At 40.9% G+C, this 17428-nt stretch overlaps 1 long non-coding RNA gene across 1 annotated transcript; it reads right to left on the bottom strand.

Annotated features, from left to right (window-relative positions):
• Window positions 1-7562: 7562 nt before the first annotated feature.
• On the bottom strand, window positions 7563-17155 carry LOC119625081 (uncharacterized). The gene is made up of 3 exons (XR_012095141.1): window positions 16827-17155; window positions 8585-8618; window positions 7563-7976 (listed from the first exon to the last, which is right to left on the bottom strand). It is a non-coding gene; the product is annotated as an uncharacterized lncRNA (long non-coding RNA).
• Window positions 17156-17428: the final 273 nt, after the last annotated feature.

The raw sequence follows: 17428 nt of genomic DNA on the forward strand, positions 1-17428 counted from the left end.
GAAGGGCAGCTTATTTCTATTCAGACAATCTTTTTTAAAGTGTCCTTGTAGACCGCACTGGAAGCAAACCCTGTTAGGTATTCGATTTGTCTGGGCACTAGGGATTTAAAGGTGTCTAAAAAGGGCTAACTTCAGCAACTTTGAAAGTGAGCTTAATAGTTCTGTTTTAAAAGTGCTTACTCATTTTCTCATGTAAGCTTTCACTTTCTTCAGTTTTCTTTAACTGTCAGGAAAGAAATGAGACAGCATTCTGAGAAGGATCTAGAGGTGCCACCACGAACATTCTGAAGGAGGCTGATAGAGGGTACAACCCACCAAGTCTGGGAGTTGACTTGACAACCCTGCCTACGAGAAGCTGGCTAAGACAACACAATAGAGATGTGGCCTGAAGATTGGGGTGCAAACACAGCACAAATTTATCACAACCGAGTCTTAAATTTGCTTTGCTTGTGAAAACCATATACTCACATACCAACAAGAACTCACCCCAGCTGGCCTAAGCTAAGAATCTACAGTCTTGTAAAAAGAACAAGTCAGTAAAAAGACCTTCAGGATCCTTCCAGCTGTTTCCTGTGATTTATCATTTTTACAGTGTAGACACTTCAAAACACTTTTTTAACTTCATGCTATGAATTTCAAAAACATTTAAGGGTAACTTCTGTCTTTGGTGGGATATAAGACCACTTCTTCCACTGTGCTTTCTCTTGGTGGGCTTTTATGTTTTCTTTCATGCGTGCCCTGTTTTCCAGTAAAGTAACCCTATCCCAGGGCCTATGACTAGCTCTACTTTTGAATCAACTAATATTTGCTGTTTCCATGTGGCAGATGTGACCTTAGGCCAGGTGCTATGAGTTAAACAAAGATGAATGAGACTTGGACCCTGCCCTTGAATATTCAAACCAGCCAAGGGTTGGTGGTTAAACTCTGGACTCAGACAGACCTGGAGTGGAATTCAGGCTTCTCTACCTACCAGCTTGGGCAAGTTATTTATGTTCTTCTAAATTCCGTCCCCCCTTTTTTCCCCCACAACTGGACATGATACTATCTACCTCATAGGCTTGCTGTGAGGATTAATTAAATAATAAAGTGCAGTGCCACATGGAAAGTGAATAATTTAGCCTTCTCGTTATTCCTATTATCATTATTTCCACGGGGAAAAGGATGTTTGGACTTTTCCTTCTGAACCCTCCGTCCCTTTTTTCATTCAACCTCTTAACTGCACATAACTCTTCTGTTTTCTTTTAAGAGAAGAGGGAAAACCACTCTGATGAAGAGCCGAGATGTGAGTATAACCTTGACTGCAGATGGACAGAGGCAATAGGAAATGATGTCGTACCTCTGTTTAATCTGCGTTGGTCCAGTTTTCATCTTCTCATTTCTGACCTTTGAGAATCATTTGTTGTAGAAAACGACAAATAACATGATCACGTCGCTGATGATTAGTCTCTAGGCATTCACTCAATGAATATTTATTCTGCAGTTTCTGGGTGCCAGGCCCTGATTCAGTGCTAGCAACAGAGTGGTGGACATGGCAGCCATAGCCTCTGACCTCATGGAACACACAGCCCAGCAGATGTCAAGCACTTGCCCAAGGGAAAAGGAAAGCCCTGGAAGTAAACACGGGGGAGCTTTGCCTAGGCCGTCAGGCACACCAGGACCTTCTACCGTAGTGAAAGTCCCATGTGCATGGTGAGTCCCATGTGCATGATAAGTCCCCTGTGCATGGTGGCAACTCTTAGTTGCCCAAACTGGAAACTCAGGGTGAAATAAATAACTGAAAGCTTGCAGATCTACACAAGGGATTAAATAGTAAAATATTGAAATCCATTGATATCACTGATTTTAAATTGAAGAAGAATTACAAAAGAATGTGGGTTAAGAGATGGTTTAAACCTCTCCAAGCTATTTTACAGCTATAAATGTTAACACAAAAGATATAATAATCTGATAATGGAGGATAATGGCTGATATTTCCTGTGCCTTCCTCCAATCCTCAGGATGACCCTGGAAAGTAAACTATGAATTTGGATTCAAACCAATGTGATATGGTTGGAGAGCATCAACTTCATCAACTGGATACAATGGCTGGAGATGCTCTGAATTTGCAGTTAGCAGGGTTCAGCTGGACTCCATGAAAATGGTAGTTCCATTGGTCACAGGGTCTGCAGTGATTTCATATAAAAATGGCAACCCGCTGCCTAGCCATCTGGCAATGATCTGATTGCTGTCCCTTGAGATTCAGGAAGTTATGATGGTGAACTCACAGCTGAACATGGCTAGATTAGGGGTGGGGGACCGAGACCTGGTATTACACCCATCCTCCAAATGGAATGAGTCTGGTGCTGGGTCAGGTCCTGATTGACCCTCAGAGAGCATGGCAGGCTGGTAAGCCATGTGACAGCTTGTGAGAGTGAAACCGCACCACACAGAAGTAACAGGGACTCTTTGAGCTCGTTCCCCTCGCTTCCATTGTGCAGGGAGCTTGGCAGGCACCCTCATGTGGGCCAGAGTACACACTCAGCAAAACAGCATGCACTTGGCTTCTAAAACTCACTCTGCCAGCTCCTGATTTATGAAGGCGGTGGCAAAAGACCTGCTCTCTCTCAGCCTCTGTAGCCATATCCCTAAAATGAGGGGGTTGTGTTGTATGATGCTGAGGAAAGTTAGGATCAGATAAGGTGATGAGAAACTCTGTTCCTCTTCTGTGTTCCCAGACACCTTAACCAGACACCAGGGAGTCATGGGAGATGCCTCACTCCTTGTTTCTCACCTGCTGTTGTTTCTACCTCCTAAACCCATCCCTTCCTCTCCTTCCCAAGTGTCCCCCCTTATGTCAGGCTGTCTTGTTGTCTCACCTGGATAAACAGATTCCCAGTGTCTCACTTCACCCTCCTCATACTATCTCCTCATTCCACCATGAAATAGTGAGAATGCATTCTGTCTTTTCTCTCTGCATCACGTGTCAAGCACAGTCATATGGAATAAGCTCCCCTCAAAATGTTTGATGGATGAATAACTAGGTAGAGGAATGAATTAATTAAACCTTCTGTGCAAGTACCATTTTTATAAGATAGTGTCTGAATGTGAGCTGCTATTCTCTGCAGTTCAATAAGCACAAATATTTATTATACATTTGGCACCGTGCTAGGTACTGGACATGTGAAGATGAGTTAGATATAGTTCCTGACATTCAATTACCACCCAGTGAGCAAGGTGGGCTGTATTAGTTAGGGTTCTCTAGAGAAACAGAGGCAACAGGATAGATAGATTGATAGGTAGATAGGGATTTATTTTAAGGAATTGTCTCATGCAATTTTGGGGGCAGGCAAGTCAAAATTTGCAGAGATCATCAGGCTAGAGACTCAGAGAAGAACTGATGTTGCAGTTCTAGTCTGAAGACAGACTGGAGGCAGAGTTCCCCCTTCCTTAGGGGACCTCAGATTTTTTCTTTTTTTCTTTTCAAGGCCTTCAACTGATAAGATGAAGCTCACTATCATTATGGAGAGTAATCTGCTTTGCTTAGTGTGCTGATTGAACTATTAGTCATATCTAAAAAATACCTTCACAGGCATTTCTAGACTGATGTTGGCCTAACATCTGAGCACCATAGCCTAGGCAAGTTGACACATAAACTCTATCACACAGGCATATAGGCAGATGATGATAACACAATGCATACTACTGCATTTCTGCAAAGTAAACTAGGTCTTTCTTTTATGAGAAGTTCTCTATACACTTTGGCATTCCAAAGCTAACGTTTGTGAATTGCTTTCTCTGTATATGCCATCGACTCTACACGGTGCATTCATAAGCATGGCTTTGATCCCTACAACAATCTGTGATGTGGGTATTGTTCTCGCCTTTTAAAAGTGAAAGAGATCCAAGTAACATGCATGAGGTTCCACCACTGATGTGTAGTGGAACTGAGATTTGAGTCCAAGCCTCTGCACTACTCCAAGTTCAATAATGGTTGATCTACATCATGATACTTTAAACAAACATATCTAGCTTGAAGCTTAGCTGTTCCTAAAAGAAGCACTTCTTTAGCCAGGAATACTGTAGTATCACGAGATTTTGTAACAGGAATCATTTCCCCCCTGCCCACCCACCAAGCCCCACCACACACGTACACACAAGGATGTGAATCAGTGCTCCCAGCTCACTTCCTATCTGCTCTGAAGCTGGGAGAGGACCATGATTGGCCACAATCTTATTGGGTCATGTTGAATCAATAAGCTGAAAAGGAAGCTTCCCAAATATCACCATGATGACTGAGTTTTTGTCACACACACTAAAAAAATTGTCTCCAATTTAACTCCAAATTAACTCCAAGCCAGACACAGACCACATAGCTGCTAGTCTTTCTCGAAAGACAAGACAGAATTGTTGGCACTAGATGTATCTGTTAACTATTTGCTCAGTATATAAAGAATATTCTGCTTTAAACTTGCCAAAATTAAGTAGGAAATGAACTGCAAATGAAAAATACATTGTCTCTGGAGCTCTAACTTTTAACAGGAAAGCAAAGACACATGATATGAATACATGAATACAGTAATTATTTATTAATAACCTACTAGGAGCCAAACAATGTTGGCCTTCCAAGGAAATAAAATGAGTAGAAATAATCTCATATCTCAAGGATGCACGGAATGGGGAAAAAGACAAGTGATATTAATGGAGTGGCTTTAATATGGCAGTCATTTTACCTCATTTAATCCTAACAATCCCATGAGATAGATAGCATCATCCCTTTACACAGAGGGGGAGATTTCGTCTTTGCGAAATGGAGTGACTTGCCTGAAATCACACAACCAGTAAATGCTGATAACTTAAAACAAATCTCTCTCTAAATCCAGAGCTCATGAACCTTCCACTGATCACACTGCAGAGAAGATAAAACAAATATATAAACCACTATAGCTAGCATGGACATATAACACCAAGAAGGGGTCAAGTAAAGTTTGAGGAATCTTGAAATGTTATTGGAGATGGTCTTTAGAAAGAACAGATGGTATTTTTCAGGCAGAGATGAGAAAGAGCATTTCAAAGGAGAGGAAAGAGCTGGAGAGAGACTTGGAGGGAACAGTAGAAGAGGTTTGGAGGATAAGAGTTGGAAAAGCTTTCTTTCTTGGCGTTTTAAAAGCAGGATAATCCTCCTAGAAGGGATAACTAATATAGATTAGGGTAGAGCAGACTGGAAGATAAGAAGACTGGGTGAGAGATCCTTGCAAGCATCTAGAGAGCACCTGCAGGAATGGAAGGAAAGACAGATTTAAGAGACATCACAGAAGAGGATTGTAGGGTGATCCTGAACTGAAGATGGATCAGTGAGTTCAGACTGATGCAGAAGAATGAAACCAAACGCAGAGTCGGAGTAGGTGACCAGGTAAAGGTCATGCAGTAGAGGTCTCAATTAAGATGAAAGACAAAACAGAAAGAGGGAAGGAGGGAGGCAGAAAAGGAAGGGATTTCCGAATGTGCCACCCTGAAAGTGGAGTCGATCTGAGTTGTGACCAAGCATAAGGTGTGGCCTCCTGGGGAGTGGCTGAGACAGAGCTCATCCAAATGGAAGACACCAGAAGATTATGAATCTGGAAGTCACCAGGAAATCTGGCAGTGAGTTACATGGAAAGGATGTCAGTGCTGCAGAGACTGAAACCATGAAAGAATGTGAGAAAAAAGTCCTCAGAATTAGAAGTAACTGGGCAGAAAAGGACAGAAAAGTCAAAAGTTTACATCAAATCAGAAAAAATGAGTTGTCTACAAAATGGATGATGCATTATCCTGCAATCATAGTGAGCATTTTCATTGGAAAAATTAATAATAGTGGGATCTCACTTCTCCTTTCTTAGGGGAAAATGACATATTAGGCATATTCTGCATTTTTCATATTTGCTAGCAAGGGATGTCAAGAGAGGCAACTGGTTCTATCAGATAACATTGAAATGCCTCACTCTCACATTTCCTTACCTGTCCTGTGACCCACCTAGCCTGCATAAACCCAGTGAAGAAGAGAAAGATCAAAGTTGAGCAAATTCTCTTCCATTTTTGCTGAGTCAATCACTTGCTATCACAGGAACAGGCATGCATGTTTAAGGACACCCTGCCCATCTGTATCACTTGTGCTGTCAAGTTGAATGAGCAAAGTGTTAGTTCGTGTAATGTGGAAGAAGACATGCAGCCTGGGTGAATAACTTCTGATCAGCATGAAGTGTAAGAGGAAAGTCTGTCCAGCATGGAACTGAGCTGCATTCCAGCCCCATGACATGGCATCAGGTTTGGCAACTGGGTCAGCAATTGTGCTCCAGTTGTTGCTTCTATTATCTGCAGGGTTTTGCAAGCCTGGAACTTCCACCCACCCAAAGTAGACTGCCGAAGCTTATCCAGAGTTTGTTAGCGCAGAGCTCATTGTGTTGTCATGCATTGTCTAGTTTAGACTTGATTCCACTGTCACATAATCCAAGGGAAAATGAAGAGCTCTGTGGACTGATCTCCATTTAATTTCAATTTTTCTATTGTTAGTGCTCTGCCTGCTAGGGAATTCCAGAAAGCGTTGTGTAATAATTACAAGGTAGGTCGTAACAAAGAAATGAATGGTGTAGCTGTCAGTCACAAGGGAAGACTGGGAAAAACAGCCCTGGTTGCTGGCAACTGACTAGATGCATCTGCTTTGTGTTGACATTAGAATCTCATTTGGAAGCAACGTGGGAGGTCAGTGAGTCCAACTGCTCTCTCAGAGCAGCAACATTGGAATATGGTCTCTTTTTTTTTTTTTTTTTTCTTGCTCTGTCACCCAGGTTGGAGTGTAGTGGCACAATCTCAGCTTACTGCAACCTCCACCTCCAGCAATTATCATGCCTCAGCCTCCTGAGTAGCTGGGACCACAAGTATGTGCCACCATACCCAGCTAATTTTTGCATTTTTACTAAAGATGGGGGTTTTGCCATGTTGGCCAGGCTAGTCTCGAACTCCTGGCCGCAAGTCATCCACCCAGCTCAGCCTCCCAAAGTGCTGGGATTACAGGCGTAAGCAACCGTGCCTGGCCCTGAAATATGGTCTTTTGGGCTCAAAGAGCTGGCTACCTCATAATACATACAGTTGTATTACCAAGATGGTCTTGCGTTTGGTCCCCATTGGGTTTAGTTTTCATAACTATACTAAGAGCTAATATTTAGTGAGTGCCCACTATGTGCCATGCACTGTGCTAGTTCTATAAATACATTATCTCAAATAGTCCTCACAATAGACTAGTAAGGTAGGCACTTTTATTCCCATTTTTCCAGATGGGATACAGAATCAAGCCCCGTGGAGTCAGGATTTGAACACACATCTGCAGGTTTGGAGGACAATAGAACCTATCTTGTCTTCACTCATGTTCCATGATGGTCCCCAGGGCCCCAGCGCTGTACATTCCACGATGCAATCAAGATTCATTTGGAATTCTCTGAAGTGCTCCAGCAGGCCTTGTGCAACTCAAACGTTCTGTCAACTCTTGTCTGGGGATGACATAAATCTGCAGCTTCTTTCACAATAATACTAGCAATAACAACAGTGACAGATTTTTCAATAATTTGCATATGTATTCTTTTATTTTATCCTTAAAAAAGTCTTATAAAATGGGTGGAACAGGTAGTTTGCAAATAAGAAACCAAGACTTAGGTAAGTAATTTAAATTCTCTAAGTGACGGCTAGTAAACTGTGGAATCCAGGAATAAAATCCACATCTTCCAAGCTCAAGGCCAGCGGGTCTGAGTGTGGCAACTGAACCAGTAGCATCCAGGAATTTGTTTTAAATAAACATTCTCAGGGCCCAGCACAGACCTAATAAATCCGAAACTCTGGGGGTGGGTCCAGCCATCCATGTTGGAACAAGCCCTCCAGGTGAGAGTGGTGCATGCTCAAGCTTGGTCTAGGCCAGTGCTTCTTCCATTGTCTGGTACGGTGTTCACTCCACCACCTCTAGTTCTGACCCTCTGCAATGAATGAAAAGAGGAAAAAGTGAGCGGTCTAACAGAATCTTTTGTATCTGAAGTGCAATTTCATCAGTGACTTCTTAAGATTATGCCTGAAATTCTCAGTGTTGGGAAGAAAAGCACATCTCAGCCCCAACAGAGGAGGTTAATAAAGCCCACTGAAATTCATTTATTTTCTCACAGGGAACTCAAGTGTGACAATTCTCCAAAACAGAGATTGCATTTTTTCCTACTTATAAAAAATTTTATCTCAACAATATCTCTTCTGTGAAATACAATACTATCATAATCACAAATGGTTTTTTTGAGAGTTGGTTTTTTTGTTTTGTTTTGAGACAAGATCTCGTTCTGACACCTAAGTTGGAGTGCAGTGGTATGGTCAGGGCTCATTGCAACCTCAACCTCCTAGGCTTAAGCACTCCTCCTGCCTCAGCCTCCCAAGTAGCTGGGACTACAGTTGTGTGCAACCAATCCTGGCTAATTTTTTATTTTTTTGTAGAGACAGAGTCTCGCTATGTTTCCCAGGCTGGTCTTGAACTCTTGGGGTCAAGCACTCCTCCTGCTTTGGCCTCCCAAAGTGCTGGGATTACAGGCATGGGCCACTGTGCCTGGCTAGGAGTTTTATTTTTGATAGGATTTTGCCTATGAACATTTAATAAAGAAAATATTTTCCAATGAACTATTTATTAGAAATTAGCAATATTTATCTAAATATTAATCTCAGATAAGCATTTAACGACCAATGGAAACTGGGGGTGGGGGACCCAAGCAAATAGCCATCAAAATCAGTAGAAATAGCACTTTTTTAAAATAAACATTGATTAGGGAGAAAGTGCTGCACAGAACATAGGAACATTGTCTTTAAAGTCAAATGGCCCTGGGGTCCAACACAGCTCTGCCACTTACCTACTACCTATAGGACTCAGAGCAAGTCACCTATCTGTCCTCAGCTGGACTTTATGCATCTGAAAAATGGACTCATAATGGAACCCACTCCAAGAGTTGTCCTGAGAATTAAATGAGCTCACATATGAAAAATACTTAAAACACCGTGACCTCTGTATAGTAAGGACTCAAAGACTGTTAGCAATTATTTTTGTGTTTTAAGTGACAAATATGTGCCATGTGCATAGTAGATCAGATACCAGGGACAGAACAATGAATAGCATGTGAAGCTTGCCCTCTGATCCTTCAAGGCTCACCCTTTCACTCTATTCTACAAAGTCTGTTTCCATTTTGGTTTATTTTTAATGTAGCACTTGGAACATATCTCAAATTTTCATATAACCTGGCAGGACTGGGCTGGCGACCAGTAAGACTTCTTTTATAAGTACTTAAGATACCATCAATGATAAGACATATTATTTCAGGTACTGTTCAAAACGAAAAAAAAACACTGCTAATTATAATTGTAAGATGTCATTGATTGCGAAATACTCCCAAATTTCAATTCAAGAAGAAGTAGAAAAAAAAAATTTGGTTTTAGAATTCACGCAGTGTAGTATTTTCATTTCCCCTCACTGCCTAGAACGCACAAAGAAACACTCTGCCTGGGCCATGCGTATATCTGTGTTAAGGGATGGAATGGGAAGTGGCTCACAAAAAGGGTATTTCACAATAGATCAGAACTGGCCTTGAAGAAACTTTCTGAGTCAGAAAATAAATAAAACATCAATGGCAGATATCCTGCACCAAGAGGACAGTATGCTTCTGGAGCTGCCGGTGCACTCTGTAAAAATGACTGCAGTCAGGTCAAGCAAAAGTCCACTTATTTGGCTCCTACTCTTTGCCATTCATTGTTAGGTGGAGGGCTACCAGCAAAATCACATCTATTCTCTCTAGATATTCACATACTAGTAGGAGAGGTAGACACATAGAATGCGGAGGACAGTTTCAATGTAGAAATATGCAAAGTCTAGAAATAGTACAAGAAAAATGAAGCATTAGGGGAGGAGAGGGAGTAAGAAGTGTGGCTAAAGAAAGCTCCTTGAGAAGGCAATGCCTGAGCAGGTTTTGAAAGATAACTAAGAGCTAAACAAGCATTTAGTGAAAGCAACAATGCTAATAAAAAAATGTGGGTGTTGTGTCTATTTCAGCTAATGTTGTTTTTCCACAACTGTAGATTGGATGCCCTACCTCGGTTAGTCAGGAGAGAGCTTGTGAAAGAGCTGTACAAATATCTGCCAGAACCAGTGAATCTGGAAGCTCAGATGAAGTCACTCATTATTATTTCACACACACACACACACACACACACACACACACACACACACACACACATAAACGAAAAAGAACCTGGCACAGCTTTGGTACTTTTTGTTTTCATGACTTAAAAAAAATAAAACAAAAACCAACCAAACAAACAAAAAACAGCATTAGGGTTCAGTCTTAAAGAGAAGTTGAGATATCACATTTCTTTTCAATTCTTCACATTGGACTCTGCAAGAGAAATAAAGGGACAGGGAACACATTATAATAAGAAACAACATGCATCATGAAATTGTTAGACAAGGCCAGTCACGGTGGTTCACACCTGTAATCCCAGCACTTTGGGAGGCCAAGGCGGGCAGATCACCCGAGGTCAGGAGTTCCGAGATCAGCCTGGTCAAGATGGTGAAACCTCATCTCTACTAAAAATACAAAAATTAGCCTGGCATGGTGGCGCTAGCCTGCAGTCCCAGCTACTCTGGAGGCTAAGGCAGGAGAATTGCTTGAACCCAGGAGGTGGAGGTTGCAGTGAGCCGAGATCACACCACTGCACACCAGCCTGGGTGACAAAGTGAGACTCAGTCAAAAAGAAAGGAAGGAAGGAAGGAAGGAAGGAAGGAAGGAAGGAAGGAAGGAAGGAAGGAAGGAAGGAAGGAAGGAAGGAAGGAGGGAAGGAAGGAAGAGAGAGAGAGAGAGAGAAAGAGAGAAAGAGAGAAAGAGAGAAAGAAAGAAAGAAAGAAAGAAAGAAAGAAAGAAAGAAAGAAAGGAAAGAAAGAAAGAAAGAAGGAAAGAAAGAAAGAAAGAAAAGAAAGAAAGAAAGAAAGAAAGAAAGAAAAGAGAAACGAGGGAGGGAGGGAGGGAAGGAAGGAAGGAAAGAAAGAAAAGAAAGAAAAAGAAAGAAAGAAAGAAAAAAGAAAGAAAAAAGAAAGAAAGAAAAAAGGAAGAAAGGAAGGAAGAAATGGTTAGACAATACAAATAAATCAAATCAGGGAGATGGAGGAGCATGTGTGATTTTTCTCAAAGGAGGGGTTTTGCAAAGAATGGTGTATTTAGCTTGTAAAGTATGTACAAAATCCATTTTTCTCTGGGCACTTGTCCAATTCTGTCTCTTTTCCACTTTAAGTCAATGCTGATGGTGTGGTAAAGCTTTTTTTACTCAGAAAGAACTCTAGTCAACCTTGACACATTTTTTTTTTTTTTGAGACCGACTCTCGCTCTGTCACCTAGACTGGAGTGCAGTGGCTCAATCTCGGCTCTCTGAAAACTCTCCCTCCCGGGATCACACCATTCTCCTGCCTCAGCCTCCCGAGCAGCTGGGACTACAGGCGCCCACCACCACACCTGGGTAATATTTTTGTATTTTTAGTAGAGACGGCGTTTCACTGTTTTAGCCAGGATGGTCTTGATCTCCTGACCTGATGATCCGCTCGCCTCGTCCTCCCAAAGTGCTGGGATGACAGGCATGAGCCACCACGCCCAGCCAACACTTCTAAACTTAGAAGTTTCTTTGACCCTATCAGTTTGTTGTCACTTCCAACCTAGGGCCCCTCAAATGGCAGAAGTAACTTGAACACAAATTTAGTGATGTTCCTTCCTTGTTTAATTTTATAGCTGTCATTTGTCAAATTGCCTTCTTCCTACATCTGCCACCTACTATACACCCTCATTGACACTCTGAACAACACACCAGATAAAACCAGTTTGTTCACACTTCATATGCCAAGGCAACCATACACCAGGCAGTTCAATTTTGGACTTTCTGGGATTTCAGGGAGAATTTATCCACAAAGAGTATATGCATAGCCCAGGTTCCCTCTGAAAAAAATTCCGAATCAGTTGCAAAATTCCCATGACACTAATTATAGTTAGGCAGAGATAGATGAGAAGATAAGAGTATAGCTCCAATCAACGAGACTTCACCGCATATAAATGTTTGCATAGCAATCATGAGATCATGGATGCAAACAGCTAGCACAGGGCCTGCTATGTAAAACCATCAAAAGCTTAGTTTCCCCGATGTGGGGCTATCTCAAAGGCATCCCACCCTAATCTGAGGTAACAAGTATTCTGGAAGAATCCAAAGCTGTGGAAGAGGAGAAACACAGAGGAAAGAGGAAGTTGTTTGGTTTGTGTGTGTGTGTGTGTGGTTTTTTTTTTTTTTTTTTTTTTTTTTTTTTTTTACCAGAACCTGTTTCAGCATTCTTATACGGAAAAGCCAAGCCTTACCATCTTCCTCATTATTAAACGTGCTTAGAAAGCCTGCGAAACCTTATTTTTTAACAGACGTTGGTAGCATATACTGTGTATCAATGGAACTGAATGCTCAAGTTAGACCATAAATAATTTTTGTACATAATTTATAAGTTTTTGTAAAGCGAAAGGAATTACGTTTTCATCAGAAGCTTTTCTCACGTTATTGCCAAACTCCCTCTTTCTTCTGTGTCTGATGTAAGGTCACGTGGTTGCACAATTGGGAACACTGGGGTAATAACGGGAGACAGAAAGGACAGGGAACCATGAGTTTCAATGTGTTCACAATACATTTGTAACTCATCTCTGTCTTCTCCACTCTTCCTCCTGGCTCTATGGGTCATGGTAGAGGAACAATTATGTGGAAGAAATCAAATATGAATGACTGCTTTCCCCTCCAGCTCTCTTCCCTACTTCCTCCTTGTGATATGCTTATCACGTTTCCCTGCAGGGTTGTAAATAAAGGCTTCTGGGGATCTCACAGCTTGAGAGAGAAGTAGCCCCCTCCTATCAGCCCTAACAAACTGTTGTTCAGCAAATCGTGATAAGAACATCATTGTGATACAGAGTATCTAATGAATTTCTAATTAATATTAATCTTCTGGCCTGGCGCAGTGGCTTGCACCTGTAATCTCAGCACTTTGAAAGGCCGAGGCGGGAGATCATTTAAGGTGGGGAGTTCTGACCAACATGGTGAAACGACATCTCTATTAAAAACACAAAAAAATTTGCTGGGTGTACTGGCACATGCCTGCAATCCCAACTACTCAGGAAGCTGAGGCAGGAGAATCACTTGAACCCAGGAGTCAGAGGTTGTAGTGAGCTGAGATTGCACCACTGCACTCCAGCCTAGGCAACAGAATGAGACTCCTTCTCAAAAAAAAAAAAAAAAAAAAAAAAAAAAATATATATATATATATATATGTATGTATGTATAAATATTTTATAATAAATCATCAAACATACAACACATTTTATTTAAATATTTAAATTATATTAATGGAAAGAAGTACATTTGGAGCTTTTTTTTAAGAAAATAACACTCTGGAAGATTGTGTGTTTTTTGAAACTACTTAAAAGTATAAAAATCATTATATTTTAGAGACTGGAAAGATCTTAGGCACCACTTCACCTATTCTATTTGTTTTCTATAACAAAAATTAAGCACCTAAATACTTCATTCAAAAACCACCCATAAGATAGTGGTGGAGGTACATATTGAGGTAAGAATCTTTCTACCACATCATGATACTCCTGGTCCACCCCATGGATACGCTATATTGAGTCATAAAAATTTGACAATATATTTGGGATAATAGTCTAAGGATCTTATCCAACATAAATACTATTTTTCAACATTTTCACTTATATTCTAAAGCAACAGACTCTCAACTACAATTATTTCTTCATTTTATGCTTTTGTAATAAGGTAGTCTGTCTAGCCTACCTTATTACTAACTCTGGTGTTACCCTTCGTTGTCTAAACAAGTACCTTGGTTTGACTCATGGCAATGTCTCTTCTCTGGATCTGTTCTTCTGGCTATGCCTCAGTTATCACGGTGTCTTCCTAATGCAGTTTCAATGGCCAGCAAAAGAGAGGCTTGAGCACCAAGAAGAATACTTTCCAGTCCAATGAGAAGCAAAAGTTCCCTTGAATTTCCTTTGATAGTTACACATTCAATATTCATGCATTCATTCAGTTATGAATTCCTTCTGAAGTCCCAGGCACCGGATTATGTGCTGCAGAGGCCAATGCCTAATAAGATACTGTCCCAGGACTCATGGAGCCCATAGTCTCATGAGGACAAAATGTGTAAACCCTGCACTGTGGATATGGCCAGAGAAAACAGTAAATAATCGAGGTGCTTTGGGGAGTGGAGAGGAAGGAGCTGTGCCTGGGAAGGATGGCAAACAGCCTTATCTAAATATGCCAAATCCAAGCAGTCAAGACACCTAGGTTCTAAATTTTTTACAAGAACAATCTCATTCTCCTCTGATGGAGAAGACACAGCCCAGCTGTGATCTAGTATCTGGGCATTCTGATCACAGGAACAAAAGGTCAGCAGTCATTGCGTGATCACCAAATAGAACAGAAGGGTGGGTCTCAGGACCTGGAGAGTGGGGATAGATGGCAAAAATGAGAGAGAACAGACAACAGAAAATCTATGTGAAAACCAAGCCAGCCATCTGTAAGCCTCTTGAGAGACAGTCAAACCACACAGTTCTGAAAACAAATTCTCAGCTGCTTGAGCAGGCAGGTGGATCAGCCTGGGCTAACTCTGGAAGATCTAATCAGTTGCAGGTGCATTTTGGGTGTTTTAAGTGCATGTTAGTCATAGGGGTAAACTGTCACTTTGCACAGTTGAGGTTGAGGCATAGAACTAGTGGAGTTGCTGGAGTTGCTTTACTGGAGTTGCTGCCGCACCTGAGCCAGTGTGGGCTCCCAGCCACGCATGAGGTTGGGAGATGTCCAAATTGAATCGCTGTCTTGCCTAAATCTCAGAGCTCTCCAATAGCACTAGTTACCTCTCAGGACTAGGACAAGGATGAGGCAAGGGAGGCACTGAGAATAAGATATAACTCAGGTTCCCACTCTGCACCATCTTGAGCAAGATCAAGTTCTTCCTTAGACCCTCTTCTTCCAGAATATCTTTCCAATTCTAGGAGGAAGAAGGGCTTCAACAATTCTACGGCAGGCAGCACTTACTATACAAGAGAAATGTGGGACAGGGAGGAGCCTGGTCGATTTCCCAAGGACCTCTGACCAAAAATCCCTATTGAATTTTTACAAAGAGATGTTGGTCAGGGGATTCAAAATTTCAGTTAGATAGGAGAAATGTTCAAGAGACCTATTGTGCAACATGATGACTATAGTCAGTAACAATAGGTTGTGTTATTGAAAATTAGGAGGGTAGATTCTAAGTGTTCTCACCACACACACACGCGCGCACACACACACACACACGTGAGGTAATGCATGTTAATTAGCTCAATTTAGCCATTCCACAATGTAAGCATATTTCAAAACAACATGTTGCACATGATAAATATATATAATTTTTGTCACTTAAGAAACTAGTTTAGAAAAATTTCTATTGGCAGAGTCTCAAAAGCAATGGTACTCAGAGTGCCCAATCTCAAATTAGTAATAAGGTTTTTTATGTGATTTCTTTTTTTAAAGAAAATATTTGATTCATCTCTTGTCTCCTTCCATGTGTTTCCTTCACTTCTCCCAGTCGAAAATGCATTTCTCAGCATCTCCCTTCTCTGCTTATTGAAAACAGATTCATTCTGTTGTGGCTTAACCCTTGATTGTAACACCAGAGACCTGCTAAGAACTGTCAACTCTAATGTTTAAACACTATTTTAAGACTCATACATATTTATTACGATGTCCCCTGGGTTTCTCTTCTGAATGAGACTTTAAACCAACAATCATTTTTATAAACAGAGCAATAACCACAAAATATTCAACAAATTACATACATGGCTTAACAACTATCTAATCCAGAGAAAACGCATAGACATTACTATACAGATAATATATCCTATTTTTTATTATCCATTTACTTCAACTTCATTGTTTTCCTTTTTAAAAAATAAGGCTAGTATTATCATAAACCGGTATCCATGGTTTCCTTTTCATTAAGTTCTCTTTTTCTCATTATGTTCACTCACCTTAAAAAAATCCTATTTGGGAAAGAGGAAGAAAATAAGGGGAAAAATGATTTACAAGGCAGGAGAGAGACGTTTCCTCTACATGACACCATGGCTCCAAAAGCATTGGGCAGATTTTCCACAAAGGATAAGGAAAGAACTAAACATGTTCTATTTCACAAAATTACAGACAGATTATTGGATGCAAGATGGATTGCACCTCAGAAAGAGCCCGTCCTTCCGTCAATGCACACTGGTCATAGAGTCTCATAAAACATTTTCAAACAGCTGAGGGCAAGCCCCGAGATGAGATGTCCCTTCATGCTGGGTTTCCAGGCAGAGGTCACTTTGCCACTGAGTTTGTTTGCTGCTCAGCTGACGCAGGAGTTAAGTAAAATCCTCCAGCAGCACAGAAATGTGGGTCTTTCCCTCAGTGATTCATCACTATCAGCAATCAGACAAACTGTCTCATAAAGTCTGAGCATAAATTACTTCATCTCAACCAATTTGGGTTTAAAGATCATTATGAATGCACTTGGAAAACACCTTGTTCATTTTTACTTACTATTAACTCTAGGATGTTTTATATGGTTGACCACAAGAAGACAGGGATAACAAAATACTGCAATCACCCAACCATAACTTTAAGAGAAATCCTCTCACGTTTAGAACTCCGTATAATTCATTAATAATATCCATCAATATCTATGAATATAAGAAAACAGAGGCACTTACCCAAATGAGTAATTTTTTTAAAAGCTGCCATCTACAAAATCGTATTTTATTGAATCCTCACAAAAATTTTGTGATATATGGCTGAGACTTTAAACCCATTTTGTGATAAGAAACTGAGATCCAGAAGGGTTAGGGCACTTGCTTAACGGCACATCACTTGTTAGTAGCAGAGCTGGGATTTGAACCAGGGTTGTTCCGAATTCTAGTCCAGTTTCTTCCTAATATACTAGGCTGTTTAACTCAGATGATGGCCAGGCTTACTATGACCATTATGCTCAATAATTTTAAAAAAATATAAGAATCTAGGTAGCAGACAAGTTATTCCTGTGCAGTTGGAAAAGTAACTTCCATCTTAGAAGCACTTATCCATTTCAAAAGATGACGTTGTGAATTACGTCAATGTTGCATCAATTGTGTAGGACTCATGCTCAGTAGGAGAGAAAACTGATTATGTGAACAAACCTAGTCATGCTGTGCCTTCTCTTTTTGTTTCCCACTCTCCTCTCCATCCTTCCCACCTGCTCTGTGCTCTAGGAGGCTGACCTCTGCTAAATGAATTCCTTCCTCACTCTCTGGGGTTTGGTTCAGCCATGAAATGTCTT

Source organism: Chlorocebus sabaeus, chromosome 13 (genome assembly GCF_047675955.1).
Source record: "Chlorocebus sabaeus isolate Y175 chromosome 13, mChlSab1.0.hap1, whole genome shotgun sequence".
Taxonomy (NCBI): Eukaryota; Metazoa; Chordata; class Mammalia; order Primates; family Cercopithecidae; genus Chlorocebus; species Chlorocebus sabaeus.